This window comes from Melospiza melodia, chromosome 1 (genome assembly GCF_035770615.1).
Source record: "Melospiza melodia melodia isolate bMelMel2 chromosome 1, bMelMel2.pri, whole genome shotgun sequence".
NCBI lineage: Eukaryota > Metazoa > Chordata > Aves > Passeriformes > Passerellidae > Melospiza > Melospiza melodia.
In genome coordinates, this window is record NC_086194.1 from 170,687,028 (window position 1) to 170,710,535 (window position 23,508).

A 23,508-nucleotide genomic window follows, 5' to 3' on the forward strand; every position below is an offset into this window, starting at 1 on the left:
GCTGTGAATAACCAGGAAGGACTCCCTGTCCATGGCAGAGAGGTTGGAATGAGATCATCTTTAAGGTCCCTTCCAACCCAAACTTTTCCATGGTTCTGTGACTGAGAATACAGAAAAAAACCCAAATTCATCAAGAAAATACAGCATATAACCTGTAGCAAGGAAAAAAGTAAATTTTGTGTTCTCTTCAATGCCAGCAGTTCCCATACCTGGAGAAAAGTGCATTTAGTTTTAAAAATATAATTTTCTGCAAAATGGACAAAGAGTAGAAGACAGAGCATGGCACTGTGCACTTTGCTGGACAGAACAGAGCTGGGAAATTGTATTGTTTCCCATTTTTCCATGCCATTAAAAAACTAAAACCTTAGGCACTTCCTCTGACTAGGAACAACTCATTATAACTTGTAGATGTGTAATTAGAGATCAAAAACATGTAGATCTAAACCATAAAATGTTTACACTATTCATGTAGACAAGTTAATGGAATTTATTAAAAGGGCACTTTTTGATCAAAGAGTCTGTTTCTCTCCAATTACTATAAAAGAAACTTCTTAAGAAAGACATCAGCAGCAGGAAAGCACCTCCAAGATCAGCACTTTGCACTTCTGAGGTTACACAGATTGTATTTTTGCACTCACCACCTATGAAACAGCCCTGAGTGTTTGTAGGAAACATCACTATGAAATATATCAGCAGGCTTTTGTAGAATTTGTGTTTATTCTACCTCTGATTCCTCAGTGACTGTGTTTGTGTACACATTCAGTCTAAGAAAATCAGGTTAAACTTATTATCCAGGGTGAGGATAGGAATGAAAAACTGGATTGTCATTATTATTACTGAAAGCATAACTGATAACAACTTCTTTTCTTTTTTCTAGCTCTTTTTAATACAGGTGAAAGCCTCAGAAACACTGTTTTAATTATGCTTTGCTGCAAACCAACAAGGTGTTAAAATAGACCATGATCAGACACAAAGCAGCCAAATATAGACACAAACATATTTTCATTTATGCTAATTTTTAAACTGCTCATTATAAGATTGTTCAGATAATATTTTTGAAACCAGATGTCCATTATGTGCTGTGCTGCAGATACAAAGCAGAGATGAGGGTTCCTGCATTGTATTCACATAAACACCTCAAAGAGGCAATAGAAGCACTCTAATGGAAGGGTACCCTTCTGAAGATGACATTCATCCCAGCTAATTTAAGGTCTAAGCACCTCCATCTGAGTAGAATGACTCCCAGGCTCCAGGCTCCTATTACAGTAATTACAGATCTAATCAATACAGCCAAAGATTTTTAGGGTTTTTAGGGTGGGGATCATTTGAATAAAGTAATCAACTCCACATTGACCTAAATTTCACTGGCTGGTATTGACTCACATTAACTGCAAAGGGATCTTCAGGATGACTTTCCCAGATGCAGAGAGGGTCACTGTTGGCATCTAAATTTAGCTGCACAAATTCAGCAGCCAAAGTCCTTTTAATGTCACAGGAGGAGTTGCTCAAGTCACTCACACAAGTAAAAAGCCAGCTCTGGAAAGGAGATGCACACCACTAATCATTTAACCTTTCCTTCAACTTGGGAACTATTCTCACTTTTCTGAGATTTAATATTTCCCAGCACTTTTTAAAGAGGAAAGGCTCTAAGGTGAACTTTAAGGGTCTCTTCCAACCTAAACCATTTTATGGCATTATAGAATCCTATCCTATTTCTGCAGGTGCTAGCCAACAACATTAAGCACCTGTTCAAGTTACATAATCACAGAAATTCACAGATTCTGGAGATGAAGTAGGGTGAGAAGGGCTGTGCCCAGTTGGATTTTGAATAGTTCCAAAGCTGGAGGCTCCATAACTCTCAGCAACCCATTTCCCCATTTGGTCAATCTTATACTAAAAAAAAAAAAAAAAAAAAAAAAAAAAAAAAAAAAAAAAAAAAAAAAAAACCAAAAAAACCAAACCAAAGCAAAGAAAAAAAAAAAAAAGTGGTTTTACATGCCCAAAATATTTTTCATTTTTTTCAGGTTGTGATCACTGCCTTTTGACCTATCAGTAGAAACCACTGAGAAGAGCCTGCTTCTACCTTCTTTATCCCCCTGCCTCAGGTATTTACAGATGGGAAAGCTCCTACAGAGCCTTTCCTTCCCCAGATGCAATCCCAGCTCTCTCAGCCTCTCCTCACATGTCAGAGAGCTCCTGTGCAGGCACACACATGCCTGTGATCAGGAGAAAAAGAACACAGATCCTCTGGAGCTTGGACAGAATTCTCCAAGCACTGGGATGAAGATGGGTTGGACATGAATCCAAACCCTATGTCCAGCACAGACCCATTGCTCTTAGCAGGCTCTGCAGCTGCTAGGGATTCTGAATTTTGATTTGAAATCAAGGAAAATATTTATTTAAATATAAATATTTAAAATGCAAAAGCCATTTGGATAAGAAATAGGTAATCTACAAGGCTTGGAGTGCAGCAAGGGAGATTCTCCAGACACAAACTGGCTAAAAGATATTGTGGGCCAAAAACCCAACAGACTTCGTATACCTGTCAGGTGTGCTTGAGGATAAATATGAATTTAAGTTACTGAGAGAGAGTTTGAGTTCTGTCATACTCTTAGGTTTTGATTAAAGATTTTTTTTTACTTTTTGTGTAGTAATACTTATGCTAAGTTTAGCAGTTCTACTCATGGACCATACAGTCTTATCTTAGTTGTTGTACAAATAGAGAACTAAATAACAATCTTTGGAAAGAAATAAATTAAAATTATGCTGGAACGTATCTTAAGTTTTCTTTAATGTCTTGGGAACTTTATTGGTATAAACGTGTCTGACTTGAGGCTTTGTCTGTCTTTATTTCTGTGATTATTTTCATAGTCATTAAAAGGAAACAGATATATTTATCTTGATTTTTTCCTCCATGCATAAAGAGAGAGGGCAAATAAAAAAAGGACCCTGCTGCTATCAAGGTGCAAAAATTTTGCTTCTATAAGCTGACAGACCACTGAGAAGTGTAAAAGCAGCCTGTAAAGAGCTGCAACAAGAACCTTAGGTAAGGATCCATCCTCCAACTCTCCTTAGCTCAGAGAAGAATCTTTCCCCTCTTTGAGGTTTTCAGTGTAGACTCTGCTCGTTTATTTAGTCTGGGCTGTTCTGGCTGTGAATTAAAGAGGTGGTCTCATGGGAAGATAAATTATTAAGAGTAATAAATAATAATTTGTCCCTACCTGCTGTTGTTCCAAATCAAGTGAGATCTCTGTCTGGGCAAATATGAGGATGTGTATCACACTGTGTAAATAAGCTGTGATAATACAACCTTTGACATTTGCAAATTTACATGGATTTAGGACTTTCTCATAGATGCAAATCTCAAAGGATTTCTCTGTTGGAGAAGGCTCATCTAGACAAATCATATTCCGTTATTAATGATAGGTGACAATTATATATGCAGAGCTTTTGGGTGGTTGAATGTTTCTTTAAAAGTGTGAAACAATGACAATCATTGGAAGCTGATTGAGAGGATTGAAGGTGGCCCATGAAATTACCAAGTGGAATTTTGCCTCAGTGAAAGGGGAGAGATGACCCAAATCTCATTAAAGTCCTGGCAAACACTCTCACTGACTTTATCCAGCCCATAGGAAAGGTCTTGCAGCTGCTCTGCAAAGTCATAGAATGAACAGATGGATTTTGGTGGTGAGCACTGAAAACATGGACATGGAAACATCTCTTCAGAGTTATTTAAAGGCCCTTGCCAACGTGTCAAGCTCAGGCAGGGAGGGAGCCTGTGCCAGTGCTGGATGCTCAGTACAGGTGTCTTGAAAGACAGATAACCCACAGAAAGGAAATGTTAAGCCCTTGACTTGAGCTTGCCATTTTTTGTTTAATTCAGTTTTATTTTCTCTTATTTTGATTTTGATTTTCAGTGTTCTGGTGAACCTGTTTCCAAGTCACTATTGCCTTTTGATGTTTTCAAACTGAAACTTTCCCATATGCATAATTTACACTAATTAAATCCATGTCAAAACTTTATCTGCTTTCCTCTAAAACTGTTGCATACTTTATAGTTTCAGATGCACATTGCAAAGTAGCTTCCAAATATCACAAAGCTGAAATCCTGTGACATCATCTCATTCATGATGTGAATGTAGAACCTAAATTAATCTGTGAGGCTGACAGTGGAGACAGCATCTTATAACATGAGGATCTAAATTGTCTATTTCTGAAACCCCTAAGAGAGTATTAAAGGGAAACCAGGAAATCTATGGTTGTTTACATTTTTCTGGCTCTAGTTCCTTGTAGCTGCTAATATTCTGATTTTCATTTCCTGACAATATGGCAAATATGCTTTTCTTCTGTGTTTAGGATTCAACAGATCACCAGCTTTGGACATCAACATTATATTTATCCAAAGTCAGATAACCTTTCTCTGCAGTTGGGGTGCAATTCATGGCTTAACTCATTTGAAATTAATCTCTTCCATCTGTGGTGGCAGGGAATGGCCTCTGAAAACCCTTCCTGATCACTCTGTGAAGGTTTCAAAATGGGCTTGATATAAGTTTTATTTTATACATAAATTTTAATGATGTATTTTCAGGATAGAAAATAAAGAAAATAAAAGGAAAGAAAGAAAAAGGTCACAATACTAAGAAAACCTGTGACGTTTCCTGCCTCTTTGAAGCTGAAGTTAATCAGATAGCAAATTAGTCTGAGAATTACATTTCTGACATTGTAAACCTTCCAGGCCTTTAGCTGGGCCTTTTTTCAAGTGTAGTACACAATAAAGAAATTTTGCCTTCAGTACAGACTGTTGTTTCATCAGTTAAAGTTCATCTCTTTAAAGAATCCTTCCCACTAATTTTCTAGGGAAGCAAATGATGTCCACTTTTCATTGCAGAATTTCTTCAGTGCACGACTGCCCACAGCAGGAAAGCTGCTGCTCTTATTCAGCCACTCTGGTCATTTCTGCTTATTCTGGAGTTCTAACAGCAGCTTCTTAATATAGGACAGGCCTAATAACCCAAGAGTCTTCTGTCAGAAAAAAAATGAGATGGCAGGGTGATGATATACCCCATGCAATATGGCTTAATCTTCACTTACACTTTTATTTCCCCTGTGCTTTCTCTTAATTGCATCAATGGTTCCCAGAAGCCACCTTTGATTCAACTTCACTGAAATAATTTCTTTTTCTGCTTAGAAAGATGGCCCAGTAGAAATCCAGGCCCTTTGGAAGACTAGGGTATTTTGGGCCCTGATATGAAGTTCTTCAAATTTGGCAGCTGCAGCTCATTGTTAAAATAGGAGTTCTGGATAAAGATATTAAAGATATTAATGCAAGTGCATGGGTATCTGTCAGGGACCACCACAAGAGCATAGGTGTGTTTTATGGAGAGTATGGGTTAACCCTAAGGCAAAACTAAAACAAGGGATTAGATGATACTGGGAAAAAAACAAAACAAAACAAAACAAAACCCCAGGAACAAAACCCAAGCCCACAGTCCAGGCACTGTTTGGGGCTCCCAGACGGGTGTTGTCTATCCAAATCAGTTCCTTGGGATTCACTACACTAAAGGAAATCCCAAATCTTTTCCATCTTCATGTTTAGTCATGTTCCCAGTGGGAATTTACCCCTGTGCATTTCAGTCTGACCCCTAAAGATTTGTCTTAGCAGTGCACAGTACATGGCAAAGCTTTTAAGAAAATGTGCAACTGGTACTCATATAAACATGCAAAAAAGGTCCGCAGCAGCTCAGAATTTGCACCTGGGAGGCAAAGCTGCAGAAGATGACATAATAATGGCCAGGGATACAATGGGTGATATCATGATATCATATTTCAGAAGTGAATATTGCTAGCTGAACTTCGGGGATCATGAGAAAATTCATTTCTCAGAGGTGGAATGCCCAGAGCCTGGGAGGTGACACGTAATGAATTAGAGTAATTTTGCCCAACCTGTTAAAAACAAATGCTGTTATAGAAGTAGCAGGGCCATTTGCATAAAGATTTTTAAATTACCTGGTGTTGAATATGTGAAACATCAGGTAATGACATTGCAAACTCAGCTCTGATTAAATGGCAAGTGAAGAGCGAATCTCAGCAGCATTGTCTTATCACATTAAAACAAGGGGAAAATCTATTTATGAGTGAGCTGACCTCATTTTTTCTCTCATAGCCCGCTGTGTGTGGCAGAGTTCGGGATGATTGAAAAGTCATTGCATAGTTCTTTAACATGACAATGTTTAATACAAGAAAAAGTTCTTTTTCAACCTACAGCAACCTTTTTTTTTTTTTGAGTGATGGACCTGGTATAAGTCCCAAATGAATTTTTTGATGTTGTGTGAGGTTTAAAATTTGGGTTCTAACAAGTTGTCCCAGAAAGTTCTGACAGGAAACCTCAGGAGCTACTGAAGCACAAACTTCATTCCTGTACTATAGTAAGTCAGGAAATAGAAAGAATCAAACCCACCTAATAATTAGGCCTTGCTTCTTCTCAAGGTCACAAGTCACAGGAGATGCTTCCTCCAAAGAAATGTGTACTCATTTTCTCTTAATATTACTTTTCTTGTAGAAGCACTGTCACCCTGTTTAGCCTGGAGGAAAAGGGGTGACCTTATTGCTTTCTACAACTACCTTAAAGGAAGTAATAGTGAGGTGGGTGTCAGTCTCTTCTCTCAAGTAACAAAAGACAGAAGAAGAGGAAATGGTCTCAAATTGTGCCAGAGAAGATTTAGAGTTGATTTCTTTCATGGAAATGGTTGTATAGCAATGGAGCAGGCTGTCCATGGAAGTGGTAGAGTTGTCATCCCCGGAAGTGGAAAAAAACGTGTGGATATGCACTTGAGGATTTGGTTCAGTGGTGAACTTGGTAGTGGTGGTGGTAGGAGAACAGTACAACTCAATATTTTGAACCTCAACAATTCTATGATTTTACTTCTCAAAAAAAAAAAAAAATCCTTGGAAATTGGGATTTCCTTCACAACATCCCAATAACAAACTAAATAAATTTATCTGAAGTCATCTTTTTCTGAGGGCTGAAACTCAGAAGAGTGAGGCTCGAGTTACAGAGGAGGGCTGTGACTTTATTTTATTGCCTTGACAAGAAAGTTAAAATTTCTAGCAATGTGTGATCTAAATCTAAATGACTGAATGACCAAAAAAATACCATTGGTTGTTCTTCCTCCATGGGTTCACTTTGCAATTTAAGCTGCAGTAACTTTGCTCATTTGCAAGAAGGTTCTGTGAAAGAGGCCACATCCCTTCTGGTCTGAGCAGCCACTGCCTCTCCCTAGCAGGACAGGGCTCCCTGACTCACATTTGGCAACTCCTGCAGTGTGGAGGGAGGAAGGACAGAGAAAAGAAGCTTCATGAATATGTGGAATTATTCTGGGAAGCACTCAGGATAATGTAAAAACCAGAGACATAAAACACTGGCCAGCTGAGACACTAAGAGAGATTAGATAGCAGACCTGGCAACTCATCCATTTGCACCAGTGAGGCAAATTTTGTGGGTTTTTTGGGAACAAGCAGAGTTACTGGCATTAGACTTTCATCTTGGATTAAGCATCAGGAGGAAAAATGCTGACTTATGTTAAAATGTGTCTGGTTGCAGGACAGATTCAAGGAGATGGATGCCTAAGCACTGGAGCACACAGTCAAGGCTACCAAGGATGCAAATCTCTCAGTGCCCATCCAGTGCTTCGTTACTGTCCCACCATCCCTGAGAACCTGCCATGGGGAAATACCAGGCTTTCACCTTGCAGCTGCTTTTAACTACAGAGCAAGCAAATCACAGCCGTAAAAGGTGACAGAAACCCTTAAATTCTCATTCACGTGTTACTGGAAATAAACCTTAAAAAAGCCCACAGAAGACACACAAAATGGTTGGCATTAAAATATTCCAGCTAAGGGAGCAGGAGCTGTATGCTCCAGTTCTGCTGAAAGGGAGCTGGTGGCAGAATAATGTGGTTTGTGCAGAACTAGGGAAAATGAGAGCTGAAAATGTTCCCTATCAGGAAAGAAAAACACACTTGCATAGCAAGAGTTGCTGTCTCACACACTGATGGGTGTTCTCAGAGCAGCAGCAATGCATATTTAAACATAAGAAGTACCTTAGATAATTTTTTAAAGACTATTTAACTATGAAGGAAACAAAACTGGTTTTAGTCAATGAGGACAGAGATGGAATGGACAAAACTCTTAACACTGGAAATAGAACTGCAACTTATGACGTTTTCATTAAGAACAGCACAGGAAATAAATTGCTGCATAGAGAGCTAATTAAAAAAGAACTAATAAATTCTCTAGATGTAAATATAATGCATTTTTTTCATCCATCTGGGCTCTAGCTGTTGTTAACTCGGGGTGATGCTGGTTTTACATGCGTATGCTGGTGTTATTCCTACAGATGGTGCCAGGGCTGAGGCACAGGATGGAAGGAAGCTTCATGTTTGCTTTGCTTACATTCTAAGAGTCAGCACTGGATTAATGCAAACCCTAATCCCATCAGAAAAGAGATATTTTTGTAGACACCAGGGAGACTAATGCAGTTGATCCCTGCTTATGGCAGGAAAATGCACACATGTCAGGGATTTCACTCTGATATTTGTAGACAACCTTGGTAAACCTTTTGGACACCTCCTCATTTGGACCTTAGTGGGCTGTTCATAAATAAGGGTGAAAACAGCTGAGTTGACTTTCCTTTTGATCTCTTCCACCATTATTCCAGTGTAGGTGGGTGAAATATCCTGCCTAGTGGATGTTTATTCCCTTTTCTACTGCTCCAGATTAGTTAATATGGAATATTATGGATGAGATTCTTTGCATTCAAATTCAAATGTTCAGATCAACACAAATCACTCTCATTTCTCTTTAGAGAGGAGAGAGGACAATCTGGCTCAACTTTAATGAATCCATTCAACCGCTGAAAAAAAAAATTTATGCCTTAGCCTGAAAGGGAACATAAAGTAACAAGTTCAGGTTTAGTTGTCTAAACTTCAGTGACACTAATATAATCTTTCTTTTTGTTTTTAATATTCTAATGCTGGACCAAATATTTCTGTACTACCTTATTCTGTTCACAGGTTTTGATGGTTTACCCTGTATATTTTTTCTATAAACAAATCTTCAGTGACCAGATAAATGAGTGTTGCAACCACTAGGATCAGAAAGAAGCCTTTATTCATAACATGCCTTGTACATCTTCCTTCCTTCCTTCCTTCCTTCCTTCCTTCCTTCCTTCCTTCCTTCCTTCCTTCCTTCCTTCCTTCCTTCCTTCCTTCCTTCCTTCCTTCCTTCCTTCCTTCCTTCCTTCCTTCCTTCCTTCCTTCCTTCCTTCCTTCCTTCCTTCCTTCCTTCCTTCCTTCCTTCCTTCCTTCCTTCTTTTTTTTATTGTACACACAAAGTGTTCCTATTTTCATATGGAATCCAGATTATCTTCATTTTCTTGGGTAGCATTATTGGAAATAAGGATAAGTATCAACTCTCATGTCAGATCTTACTGGGACCCATCTAATTAAAACCTTATAAATTCTTTAGTTACTGTATGGACACAACTCCCATCTTGTTTTCCCCATAATATTCTTTGTGTACAGAAAAGCAATCCTATCCTCCACTATGTATGCTCTCCTACCATACTCACCAAAAATGAATAAAATGAAACCTACAGGTTGAAGGGAATAATAGAAAAATATTTCAAAGAAAGATCTCTGAGTTACTGAGCAAGGAACAATGTCAGAACTCCCTGAGTAGGAAATAATCAGAAGCTTGGACAGTGCCCAGGGAATGTTTTATGTACATCATTTGTTATTACTCTTCCTTGAGTGCCTGTTCATGGGTACTGCTGGAGACAATGAAGGGTGAAATATTTTGTGCTGGCCAGGCTGAGTGTCCTAAAATCCCCAAAATAGTTGTGTCAGATTTATCAGGGTGCTGCATCCATTTAACTCCTCCCTGTTTATTATCACTGCTGGGAAGACCAGCACTAAAGGCATTATGCAGAGTTCTACAAGTGTCTCCATTTTCTTTTGGAAAGAAACAGGATTTTGTTGGGGAGGGAAGACAATCATGAGTAATCACTGAAGAGTCAGCTATACATTACATATTCCGCATCGTGCCACTGGCTCCATTTTTGGGAGCAGAAATGATTAAGATTTTACTTACTCCTTAGCATGTAGTGCTATAAGGGATTAAGACAGAAAAGAGGGGAGATGAAGTATTTAAGGGCTCCAGTAGACACAGAGAAAGCATTTGTGTATCAAAAAAGCCATTTTTCAGCTCAAGTCTATTAGACAAGAGGCAAAGGAACTAAATAAAAGGGATCAGTTTTAACAGGTCTTGTGTACTACAGTGACTGAGGTGCTTAAGAGTGAAAAACTAGTGTAGACAAAATACAAGATAGGAAATTCCAGAGAGTTACTGTGAATTCATGGAATGGATAGAGATTTTTGAGGTTTCTTTATGTCTCTGTAGTTGTTTGAAAAGCAGAATAATTTTGGTAGTTGATGCACAGCCTTCTCTGTCCAGCACACCCAAGATCTCCAAGACAATGGTATTTAGCAATAACTTTTGGGACTTCCCATGGACTTTTTCAGAGGGCTTTTCCTGCACATCATGTTTAACAGGTCTGAACAAAAGCCTACACTTCACATGCACCAAACAAGTGGAGATCCTTTCCCCTCAGATACTGAACTGTCACAGACATCTTTTATGAAAAATCTTTTCCTTAGGATTTTTTCTCCTGAGAAGCTGAGAGGCCTCAGGAACAAAATGTAAACAATGATTATCTGTGCTGTGGAATGCAACAGGTGCATCTGTGATTGGTCTCATAGAGCTGTTTCTAATTAATGGCCAATCACAGTCAGCTGGCTTGGACTCTCTGTCCAAGACAGAAACTTTTGTTATCATTCTTATTCTATTCTTAGCTAGCCTTCTGATGAAATCCTTCCTTCTATTCTTTTAGTATAGTTTTAATTTAATATATATAATAAAATAATAAATCAAGCCTTCTGATACATGGAGTCAGATCCTCGTCTCTTCCCTCATCCTCAGACCCCTGTGCACATGGTCACACTGAACTTTCCTCTTAACAAGAATAACAGCAACACTGAAAAACCAAGCAAACAAACTAAAAAATCAAAGGCATAATATTTATTGTTCTTCACCTGCAGCTGGCAGCAGCTGGAAGAATCAGAATAAACTCAAAGTTGCCAACACCTTGCCAAGTGTTTCTTTAGATGTCTTTTGCCTTCTCTGCACTGGGTTCCTAGTTAGGAATTCCTTCTTTGGAGGTGGCAGATTCCTCCAGCACCGAACCCCAGCCCATCAGTGGAAGTGACACCTCAAAGCACACGATTCCTCTCTGTATTTCCCCCTCAATTAAGCTGTAGTGCAGCTGCATCTGGAAATAAAGAATTCCCTCCTCCTCTGCAGCAGGTGGAGCCCAGAGCACAGCCTTGTCTGCAGCAGCAGTGATGAGGCTGGGAAGATTCCTCCACAGTAGGAGGGATCACACACATTTGGGAGACCACTTTGCCTGTTATCCCCAACTCTGAGGATGAAGGAGAAGGAGGGGAGCACTCATTGAAACAGGTCAGGCTGTGATTTAGACCAGCTTCATCCTTGTTCTTTGGAGAGGAGTTATAAATATTTTAAGGAGAAACAGCGATGCTACTTAAAAAGCACTTACCTAATTAAACCTCAAGTGCAGGAATCTTTATTCTGCAGAGCTGCACTCTGTGATGCTCAGCACCTCGGGCTATACCTCAGCCATATGGCACTTTAATAGGCACTAGCAGAGGGAGCCCTTTTTATATTTTAACAGATGGGTGCAAGCTACTGGGGTTGGAGCAGAGGGCAGAATGAAAGGAAATGTAAGGGAAGAGAATAAAGAAAAAGACAAAGTTCAAATAATGAATTCTTATTGAACTCTTCCACTTCTGCTTGAAACAGCTTGAAGTCTTGTTTCTTTCCTAGAAGGAGCTTCTGTTGTTTGGACTCAGACTCACTGATCACAAACCATTTCACAGCAGATTTACCGTGTGAGGCTTTGTCCTTGCAGCAGAAATACCACTGCTGATTTCAGAATTTCAGAGTCTGCTGGCCCAACAAATACCTGTACGAGTTTAGAAGCAGGATTGAAACTTTTACAGTGTTTCCTCTGCTGTACCTGTGTCCCTGTATATCACAGTCTCAACAAGTTTGGGCTGTATCAGAGAATTACTGGAAGACCTCACAAAGGAAAGTCAGTACAGACATGTTGCTGGGGAAACAGAGTAAAGAGAATCCAAGAAAAGAGTCAGAAATGGGAAGCCTATTTGAAAATAACCGATTTATTGAAACATTTAGCTTTCAGATAGATCCTGATCTTGTGGCCAAGAAGATCAATGGGATCCTGGGATGCATCAGGAAGAGTATTGCCAGCAGACTGAGGGGGGTGATCCTGCCCCTCTGCTCAGCCCTGGTGAGGCACATCTGGAGTGCTCTGTCCAGCTCTGGGCTCCTCAGGACCAGGGAGGCAATGGAGCTCCTGGAGCAGGTCCAGGGAAGGGTGATGAAGATGATGAAGGGACTGGAGCATCACTGATAAGGAAAAGCTGAGGGAGCTGGGGCTGTTCAGCCTCAAAAAGAGACAACTGAGAGGTGACCTCATCCCTGTGTGTCTCTGTCTGCAGGGAGGGATCAGAGAGGGCCCAGGCTCTGCTCTGGGGGCCCAGCAGCGGGACAAGAGGAACAGGCAGGGACTGACCCCACAAAGTTCCACTGGACATGAGGCAGAACTTCTTCCCTGGGCAGTGACCAAGCCCTGATGAGATTGCCCGGAGAGGGTGTGGGGTCTCCCTCACTGGAGATATTCCAGAACTGTCTGGACACAATCCTGTGCCTGTGCTGGAGCAGAGAGGTGGCACCAGGTGACCCCACTGTGGTCCCTTCCAACCTGACCGATCCTGTGGCTCTGTGTGATCTGGTAAGACTGAGGTTTTAACTGCAGCAATTGCATTCAGCAAATAAGATCATCAGCCAAAAGGACCACAGGGCTAAAGGATCATTATTCCATTTACATTGAGGTTGCTACATGGTTTAATGTTTCCCAAATCGGCCATTTCATAGCTTTGTTGCCTCACCCAAAACATTGTGTGATTCCTGTCTCACCTTCCTGTCTTTCCTTGACTGTACTTCCATAAATATCATTCCTTCCATCCCATGCATTTGTTTCCCACTCCACAGGGTAAGTTTAATTTGTCCCAAAAGGCCTGTGGCAAGTTTTTACCCTCTGGGGATTGCTAGGGACCCCCTTCTAGGGAGCTCTGATGGAGAGTGGCTGCATCATTCCATGTGGCACTGCAAATAATTCTGCCTGATATTGCAGATATTCCTGCTGATATTCCTGCACCAGTTCTGGAACTGCATCACCCAGGGCGAAGCACCTGCGGCAGCTCAGTTTTCCTTCTGCAAGGGTACAAAACCTGCAAAGTATTTAATGTGTGCTTTTTATCAAACACTCTGTGTGTTACCTTGTTCTACAAAATCTGTGAATCCATTAAACATATTAAATATTTATTTAATCAGTGATTTTCCTCTATTTGTTCTATCTTCTAGTGTTCATCAATGTATCATAAAAAACAATGTTCTGTGAATGTGTTCTCAGAGCATTAATTCCTTTATTGAGAAAATCTCTTGTTATTTTAATCCTCCACCTGAATTCCTTATGAAGAAAATGTTAATTAATGTAGAGTTTTTATTTTCATTATTATTCATCACTCTCTGCAATAGCTCAGTATTTTAAAAAGGCAGAACTGGATGTTTCCAACAAAGCACAGATTTCATATTGGATTTCTACTGAATTTTAACTGCAAGGAATAATAAATGGAAATGTGTTAAAATGTTTATGTGTATTTCAAATTGTGTTTCCCAAACTATCTGTACATCTATGTCAGATTTGAATGTCTGTGTGAGAAAATTAGATCTACTCATGGCTCCCACATTGTAAGTTTTTTGATGGCCCTAGCAGGTTATGCCAGCCATGACATCAAATTTTATTCTTAGAACATTATCAATTCTTATATTAAATTTTCCTTTTAATTAACACACTTGAGACTTTTGACTGGAATTACCTGGTTTATATGTTTTAGGGTTTTTTTTCTATGTGGCCAGGCCTGTTTTGGTCAGGTTTTACCCAATAATTGAGAAGTAATTCTCATGGATCAGATGTACACAGGGGTGGGATATTCTAAGTCCAGCACAGGGTTCATGCAGTCAATAACAGAACTTCAGCAATGCACCTTTTTAATTTTTTTTATTTTTGGGAAGGGGATTTTTTTTTTAACATTTCTAGCTAATCCAACACTGTGCAAACTGAAAGGAAGAAGCTCTTCCAAGTTGAACGTCAGAAAACAGCCATGAACCCTCTGTTAGGAAACTGGAAAGGGTGTCACCATCTTTGGGAAGTTGGTTGTAAAACTGCTGTAAACACACTGGGTCTGGTTCTCACATTAGAAACATTTTATGCTTAATGTAATTCAGTTTATGGCCCCAGTGCACTGCAAGAGTGGTGTAAATTGGCATTAAAGTTAATGAGAATTAGGCCTAGGGAGTCTAATATTTGCTTTCTACAGTGGTTGAAATTACTTCTGTTGTTTTATAGCAATGTTTAAAAGTCAGCACAGAGACATTATAAATAAAAAAATCTTGGGTCACATCAATCCATCCATCCATCCATCCATCCATCCATCCATCCATCCATCCATCCATCCATCCATCCATCCACCAAAGAGAAATGCACTGCAACATTTAATACAGAGCCTAAGCCTTGATTTAATTACAAGTAGGATTAATTTGGCCTTTTAAATGTAGATGCAGATACAGTAATTTTTATAAATCCACATCTTTCAATCATTTAAAACTGTCAGCACTTTATTCAAAGGTAAAAGTTTTCATGAGCCTCATTTCACATTTCTTCTGTGAGTAAAAAATGATGCAAAGATAACAATGATAAATGAAAATAGTGTACCATGAATAAGTTTCAAAATGCTGACAGAAAATATTTGCCCTTGCATGAAATAAATGCTTTGGGAAAACAGAAATAGAGATTTCCTTTACCTTCAAATGTAATAACCTTTTTAATGACTTGGGAGCCATCTGATTGTTTGTTATGAAACTCACTGTTTCTGCTTATGTAGGGATTTTGTTTATTATTATGGTCGTATTTGTCTTTCTCTATCTGAAATTGGTTGGTGCCCAAAGGAAAGCATTAAAAAAGAATTCACAAATTTCTGATATTTCATCATTTCAGTTATATTTTAGCAAATATTCAGATCTCTGAGGTACTCTCAGAGCTGTGTTTTGCAGTGGTGTTATATTTCTATGAGGCAAGAGAGAAATATCCCAGAAATCCAAGACTATAAATGCATCAAGACTGTTCTTTTTAGGAGGAAAAATCTGTATGACTACAAAAAAGCAATTGCAATCCATGCAGATACTCTTTGCATTTTCTAACTAAAAATGATAATTTTTTAAAATAGATATTCTTCATATAAACCTAAGTTCTCTTGTAGGTTGAAATTTCATAGATATTCATGGTTTGTGTCTCTATGGTATGAAAATACTGTTGAAGAAACATTTTTTACATAGAATATTTAAATCTGGGATAACTGGAAATGTGAGAAAATGTGTCTCATGGGAATCTCTGCAAAACTCATTGACAAAATTACATGCTCCAGGCTTGAGGCTTCTTCTGAGTAATTAAAAAAGGACACATAAGAATTCCAAATCCAGTAAAGAAAAGGTCAAATTCAAAGTATCACATCCAAAATACTTTGAAGTATAGTCAGAAAACCATACAAAGGCTTTAATATAATCCTTTAACACAAACAGGAGTATGTGTTTTGGAAACTCGAGGAATTCTGACTCACTACTCACAGAGTTTGAAATCAAAATACACATAAATAGAATTTTTAGCTCAGGCTATTTTTTTTTTTTTTTTGGGTAGTCATTACAGAGGATGACTTAATAAAGGACTTGAATGGGGAGACAGATTTCCTTCTCTTTCCCTATGCAGGGATTGAGAGGGCAGAAATGCCAGGGTACACTTACTGCCTTGCAAAACAACGGCTGGCAATTAACATTTCTGTTTAGAAGTTGGTGTAATTTTCTCCCCTCCAGTATGCACCAATTAGCTCTGGAAATGCAAAACATGTTTGTGTAATTTTGTGGATTCTCGTTTTCTAAACTTTGCAATCAGGAGGACAGAAATTCCTATTAATGCCAATCTTTTTGCTTAATGCTTTTCTCTTTGGAGTCTTATTTTTGCTTGTTTTGTTTTAAAGGACTGCCAGTGAAAGATCCTCACTTTGTAGAATCTGTTTCTAAATTGAATAGAGGGATTTCCGAACTCTACAAAATCACACTTCTTAATGGAACAGAAGAGAGAAAAAAGGACAGTTTGCTGAAGCAAATTATCCCTTGAAAAATTCAGAACCACATGGGCTACCCTCAACATCAGCAGAACATCACATTTCAACATAAATATAAAAGATCCTAGAAAAAAATCCTAAATATTCCATCACCAGCACACCCATCTCCTTCTGCCATATGCCATTTCCCTTCTCCTATTTAATTTAAAAGTCTTCTACTGCATTTCCTTCATATCATATTTGGGGACGAGACCTCAGAAGAGATGGATTGAAAGGAAAACCTCTGTCACAGGCCCTGGTGTCACATGCTAGCAGTGCCTTTGTGGAGGTGACAGCTCATTTGAAGGGGACAGTCCTGGCTCTGCTACTTTCTCTTGCTTTCTATCTCTGCTCACACTGTGCCATGAAGCCCTGAACCCTTGCAGTTTTTAGCTCATGGACTCTAAATATGAGCTATGTTCACAGAATACAAGAATCAGAATGGTTTGGGTTAAAAGGGACCTTAAAGATCATCTCATTTCATCCCCTGCCATGGGCAGGGACACCTTCCACCATCCCAGAGTGCTCCAAGTCCCATCCAGCCTGGCCTTGGACACTTTCAGGGATGGGGCAGCCACAGCTTCTCTGAGCAACCTGTGCCAGGGCCTCACCACCCTCTGAATAAAGAATTTTTCCCCCTATTTAATCCAAACCTACTGTCTCTCAGTTTGAAACCACATGTTGTACAAATTATATAAGCCATGTCCAAACATAAACGAAAACTCACTGGGAAGTTGGGCTCTTGCCTTATCTCTGAAGAATAGAACTCCCTATCTTGCTGCTCTTGCTTTTGGGATGGGATGGGATGGGATGGGCAACAGAATGCAGAAGGACCTCATGGAACCTGAAGTGAAAAACATGAAAGTCCAGGTCTAACTTAAGTGTTATACAATATGGAGCACTTTGAATGATCAAAAAGCTTTAGTGATGTTCTGCCAAGAGGTACTGACCCCAAAATTGATTTAGGATCATGGGCTATCTCAGGTTGGAAGGGACCCATATTAAAACTAAACCATCTGACTAAAAGCTTTGTCCATACCTTCCTTGAACTCTGACAGACTTGGTGCCAGGACCACTACCCTGCTGAGTCCAGCAACTGACTTCCCTCTCAGTGAACAATCTGAAAATGTTTTTTATCCTAATGGAAAACCTTCCAATCCTGCTGGATGAGGATGTGGTGTGACTCACTGGGTTTCCTTAAAGGCTATAAATAAATGCAGATTGTGGGGTGCTTTCCTCTTCTTTTCATAAAACATTTGGAAGGCGGAGGGAACAGACAGTCTAATTTTCTGTTGTAACAGTGGCTTGTTATGTATGAAGTCATTAGGAACAATTAAGTGATAATGCTGAACAATTTAATAATGGAATTAGAAACCTGAGAAAGTACAGGAAATGTATAATCTACGTAATTTGGGTCCCAATTCACCCAGTTATGATGCTGCTACTGCTCTGTGCAGCTTCATCCCAGCAGACTGTGCTCTCTGTGACCTCCACCTTGGCACAGTGAGGAAGACTTTGGAATTCAACTCCCTTTGTGGGAATAAATAAATCCTCCTTGGATTTTAATATCAAATTCAGTTGGTAATGGGCTGGATTTGGTTTGTGTTCAGAGAAAAAAGTCACATTTTTTTTCAAAATCACAAAAAAAAGTTCAAGAAAAAGGAGAGAACAAAAAATATTATTTACAGCTTGAAATGAAAATTTTTGGGATAACTCATTCAAATTTCCTTTTGAGTATTGAGCCAGTAATCTTGTAAAGATGGGAAAAATTGTGTGTCAAAAAATTGTTATCTTTTTTATCCCTATTCTGGTAGCTGCAGATACTTTAGGTACTTTGGCACCTAAAGCTCCAAGTGCAGACCTGAACAATCTTGCCAAAATATGAAAGACTTAGGACTGCAGGGACTGTGTTCAGCCTCAGTGGAGCACAGGGCAGGGATCTCTGGGTTGTGTTAGATCTTTTAGAAGATGCACATAAGTTCGGCTTTTTTTTGGAAAAAAAAAAAAAGGAGTTCATTTCTTGTGTCCACAGCATCACTCAGTCCTTCTGGCACCAAACTCCAACCAGCTGCAAAGTTCATTAAAAAACAATATTCTGTCATGAATGGTTACATCAACACCGAAGCTGAAGCCAGCCAGCAATGGGACTTTTTTCTTTTTTCATATTTTATTTTTTTTAAGCAAAACAACAACAACAACAAAAAACCTCAGAAATTTAGTCAGATGAATATTTCATCGCCCAGTTTACTTCTTCACTTTGAACACAAATTGATGTTTCAGCAGGACTACAAGGCAGGCAGCCACCTACAGAACTTCCCCAGGCAGAATTATATGTACTTTTTGAAGTTAAACAGAAATAAGACAGTGACAATTTTTTCCGTTTTGTTCCCCTAATTGCCAGACAAAGTGCAATTTTCTGTTCTGTTCTATCAACCAGATGCCCTTGTCATCCACCATCGAGCTACTGTAATGGAACTTGACGTCCTCTTTGTTGTTTCTCGCTGCATTTGTGTGACTCACTGCTCAAAATAAAAATGTACTAAGAATACCAAAGGTTGTTGTCATAGAAAAGTTATGAAATTCCCTTCATCTAATTGCTTTCAGCTGTTTTTGGGGTTTTTTGCAGGGCTGGGGCTTTTGAAGTTATCTTGATATGCTGTGAGCACTCAGCCATGGGGTTATGTACCAGCCAACACATCAGTTTTCAGCAGAAATCTTGCTAAAGGTAAAGTTTTCCAAGGTACTTTGCCACCTCAAGCACCAAGTGCAGACCTGAGCAAACTTCCCAAAAATATGAAAGATTCAGGATTTCTTTTGAATACTTTATTCAGTTGAAAACCTGTCCAGAAATGACAAATGGCCACAAATTACCCCAGAGCACTACAAATCAGCTGAAGTTGTGGCGCTCAACACTCAAGGCACTGGAGCATCCCAAAAGGTTAAAAAGAAAGGAAGGAATTGTGCCATTGGTTCTTGAAGCCAGGACACACAGGTAAGTGTCAGCAGGAGAAATTCCTGCAATTTGTTAAGAATTAAGAAGGCAAATCAGCCATTCCATGACTGCTTTGCATCTCCACTCAGTAAAAACCTCAGACCAACTTTTATTTGTGAGGCCAATCCAAGACTGAGAGAGAAGTTTCACTTGGAAAGATAATGACATATTAAAAAATGGAATGGAATGGAATGGAATGGAATGGAATGGAATAGAATAGAATAGAATAGAATAGAATAGAATAGAATAGAATAGAATAGAATAGAATAGTTCAATAGGAATGAGCCTAAAATGACCATCTAGCCCAAGGGATTTATTTAAAAGTTCAGATCACTTTTCTTTACCAAAAAAGTAGATACACAAAAGTCAAAGCAAGGACAACAAGTACTGAAACAAAACTGAGGAACTGACTCATGGGAAGAAACATTAAAATTTAATGTAGTTAATTTTCCTTAGTGGTTTTGGAATATGGTGAGAATTTGTAACAATGGAAAATATAAAATTAGAAATGGCAGGAAAAACATTCAGAGTCCAAACGAGAATGAGGTGAAGAGATGGTGAGAATGGAATGACTGGTAAGAAGAAAATATTCTCCCAAACAAGAGGAAAAGATTGGGAGGTTTATTATGCAAATGCAATGACATGGTAATGTAGTTAAAAGCATGTAAAATAATCACATTTTACTAAAGTCGATTTATAACTCAGACTTCATCCAGAATTATATAGAATTATGGAGTGGGAATAAATTGAAAAGTTGTATTCCAAATGACTGACAAATCCACACATAAATCCACATCTGGATTGTGAAACCCACTGCCCTGTGATTCATTTCAGGTTTCAGTAGAACAATTCCTAGAGGTGTGGATAATAATGCCATCAAACATCATCCCGACATATTTTTAAGAATTGAGAGGGTATCACACTTTCACTGTTAATAGTTTTAAACCCCTACTTTGGGAATTAGAAAACAGTATGAAAGTAGAGTTTGGTCAAGATGAGAGAGGAAATATTTTCATCTATCTAAAGTAATTTGCATTTTATTCCAAATCTCTGCACCAGAGCTCAGGGATGCTCCTCTGCCGTGATTCCAGCCTAACTTGAGTCAAGGAGGTTATGGGCTGAAGAGTAAGAGCAGAAGTAAATCAATGATGTTCTAGGAAGAGAGGAGAGGTGAAAGTCCTGAATTGAGATGCATTTAGTACAAAACCAGACAAATTACTTCACCACAGCACCTCACCCAGACAGGAACCTCTGTCCCCAGCATCCCAACTGCACTGTGGCAGTCCGATGGCCTTAAAGATAATTTTGTACCTTCAAGTCTTGGGAAGTTTGTATATATTCTTATTTTCAGGGATTATTTTTCTGTATTCACTCTTACATCTGGCTCTCACAAGATTTGATGCAGGCCTGAGTGATTCAGAAGTTACATAAAATCATTCTAAACCAGAATGAGAGTCAGAGCACAAGGAAAAGCCACAAATTCAACTATTTTAAAAGTCAAAGGAATTTGAAAAGGCAAAATTCTTAAATCTAGAAATAATAACCTCCATTTCAACAGAGGCCAGAAGGACTCTGCCACACTCCTGCTCCCATAACCAACGTCTCACTCCAGGTACAGTGAGCTGTTAATAAAACTTTGCTTGACTTAGGATATTGCATACACAAGCTTTCATCCCAGGGGAATTTTGTTGTGTTTTGTGTATCAGATGATGAATGTAAAACTGAATTCAAGACTCCTTGCAGGCATTTTGAGCCACAAGGAGTTCAAATGGCTCACCAAGAGCTGTGAGATGAGCAGATGACAGAATTCACTTTTCATCACGGAAGTGGATAATATAAAGCTCAAAATTCTACTGCAACAGCTGTTGAAGACAGTGACCCATGTGCTTTAGTACCATTTGTTTTGCATGTATTTATCCTATAATTAGACAGCACAGTGTTCCCACCTTTCTATGCTGCAGTCGCCTACATTTATTTCAAGCTTTAATTTCCGCTCCCCGAGGATTTATCTCCATTGTCACACAGTTTATCGTGGCTGTTCCATCACTGGTTATCTCTGAACAGCAGTAGGAAAGAATTGGCTTTGTCAAAATCCTGGTTGTTCTTTTCTTTTTTTTCTCTACTTTTTTTTCTCTCTGTTTTGCTGACTTCTTTTTTTTTTATTTTTTTATTATTCTCTTCTTCTCCCAAGTTTGCAATGTGCAAGTGTATCCATTGCTGGAAATAACCTTAGCTTTAATAGCCTCATTGATGAGGCCATAAGGGGGCACATAACCATTTAAATGAGCTTACCCAGAAAGACTCGCTGCCAGAAATGCTTGAAACATCCTGTGCATCTCTGCCTCCCTTTCAATGAGGGTCATTTTTTGCTTGCTGATTACCACAGATCACCTCATACAGCGATGCAAACTCAGTAAACTGATTAAACTTTGCTCTTTTTTTATCCACAGCCCTAAAATATTCTTCAGATGCCTTGCTGAGAAATTCTAATGTAGCCATTTTTCAAACAGGGGACTGATACTGGCAGTGGCACCCAGAATATTGCTTTGGTCATTCATGTGAAAAATAGATACAGGGCTGGATTTGCCTGTGTTTACTATAAGCATAAGGATGTCCACTTCTGAATTCTTCAGAAATTTAAAATTCTTTAGAAATGTCACCTGCATGATCCATCCAGTTGCTCCAGTCTTCATCCCACAAGCTCTCAGGAAGTGCAGGCAAAGGCAATGCCTCTTCCATGCTTCCCTTGACTTTCACTCACAGGGAAACAACCATCCAACGACCTGGGTATCTGCAAGATTCTGGGAATGCACATCTGCTGATAAGACCTGTGGTGAGCCTACAGGCTGTCCTATGGCTCAGCTCTCAGAATAAAATAGGCTGTAAGCGTGAATAATTCGGCATCCAATCACTTTTGACAAAAACATCTCTGCACTTTGGGTCCTCATTCATAAAATCTGATCAAAAAAGGGTGATCCTACATAAAAGGGGTGCAATGATATGCAATGGTTAAGTGAGACATGGATGTTCCCAAAGAAGAGATTAGCTTTACATTTTTGGTTTAAGTGGTGTGCAGTAAATTATATCTGTGACCACATGGTAAAATGAAAGGGAGAAATGATTGTTCACTGGCTGCTCATCATTCTGTGCCTAATGTCATGTTCCTTAGATGACTGAAATTTATATCATACCAGAATATATACAAAAGAGAGCTGAAACAAATTATAGAAGCAATATTAATTTTTATCTTTGCTCACAATAGTTTAATTTTTAAATATTTTACTCCTTTTAAAGTTTGATATCTTTGCATAAATAGTTTGTACTCATTTCACATAAAACATGCTCCTGCTTTGTTGCTGAATCATGTGATTATTTTTTCTTAGCAGATTAAATTTAAGTTGAATATATGTGGAAAAGTGGTAATCCATACATAGCATAGTTTCATTTTAAAATACCACCAGACAACACTGAAAGTCAAGCACTGAATGCAAAATCCTTCATTCAGACATGACAGTTCTCTTTTTTTAGGTGCTTTGCCACACCATGCCACACATTTTTTTGGGGATAGCCTGTTTAAACCCAAATGCCACAGAGAGAATTCCTCTCCTGTTAGGTTCCAGTTAGGATTAGCCCTAACTGCACAGCTGGCTGCTCCCCTTTTACGAGGCTCATCTTGCTCTGCAGCCTGGCTGCTGAGGGCTCATTGCCTCTCCCTGGGTGTCAGATATAACTCGATGGGATGTGCCTTCAGGGGTTTCTTTACTCCCTGTTGGAGGAGCCAGTTGCCAGTGGAAGTTACAGATTCCAATATATCCATTTTGTCAAGGCTGTGTTAAAAATAAACCAATCCCTCCCTTAGCGTGGTGAGGCTGAGGTGCCTTTCACATTCATGGCAACTTCCTTTTGATGCTTGCAGGAGGCTCCCTGTGATGCCAATATCATTGTTCACATTTCATTGAATTTAATTGCTCAATGCAGGACTCATTACTGGCCTGGTGCTTCCCTGTCAGTGCTCTGGACTCTCCTCCCTGGGCAGGGACAGCAGAAGCATTGTGCAGTAGCTGCTCACAGTGTCACTGA

General features: G+C 39.1%; 1 protein-coding gene across 3 annotated transcripts in view; it reads right to left on the bottom strand.

Annotated features, from left to right (window-relative positions):
* The window catches only part of TSNARE1 (t-SNARE domain containing 1), a 469,351-nt gene that overhangs the window by 642 nt on the left and 445,201 nt on the right, over nt 1-23,508 (bottom strand). The window lies entirely within an intron of this gene.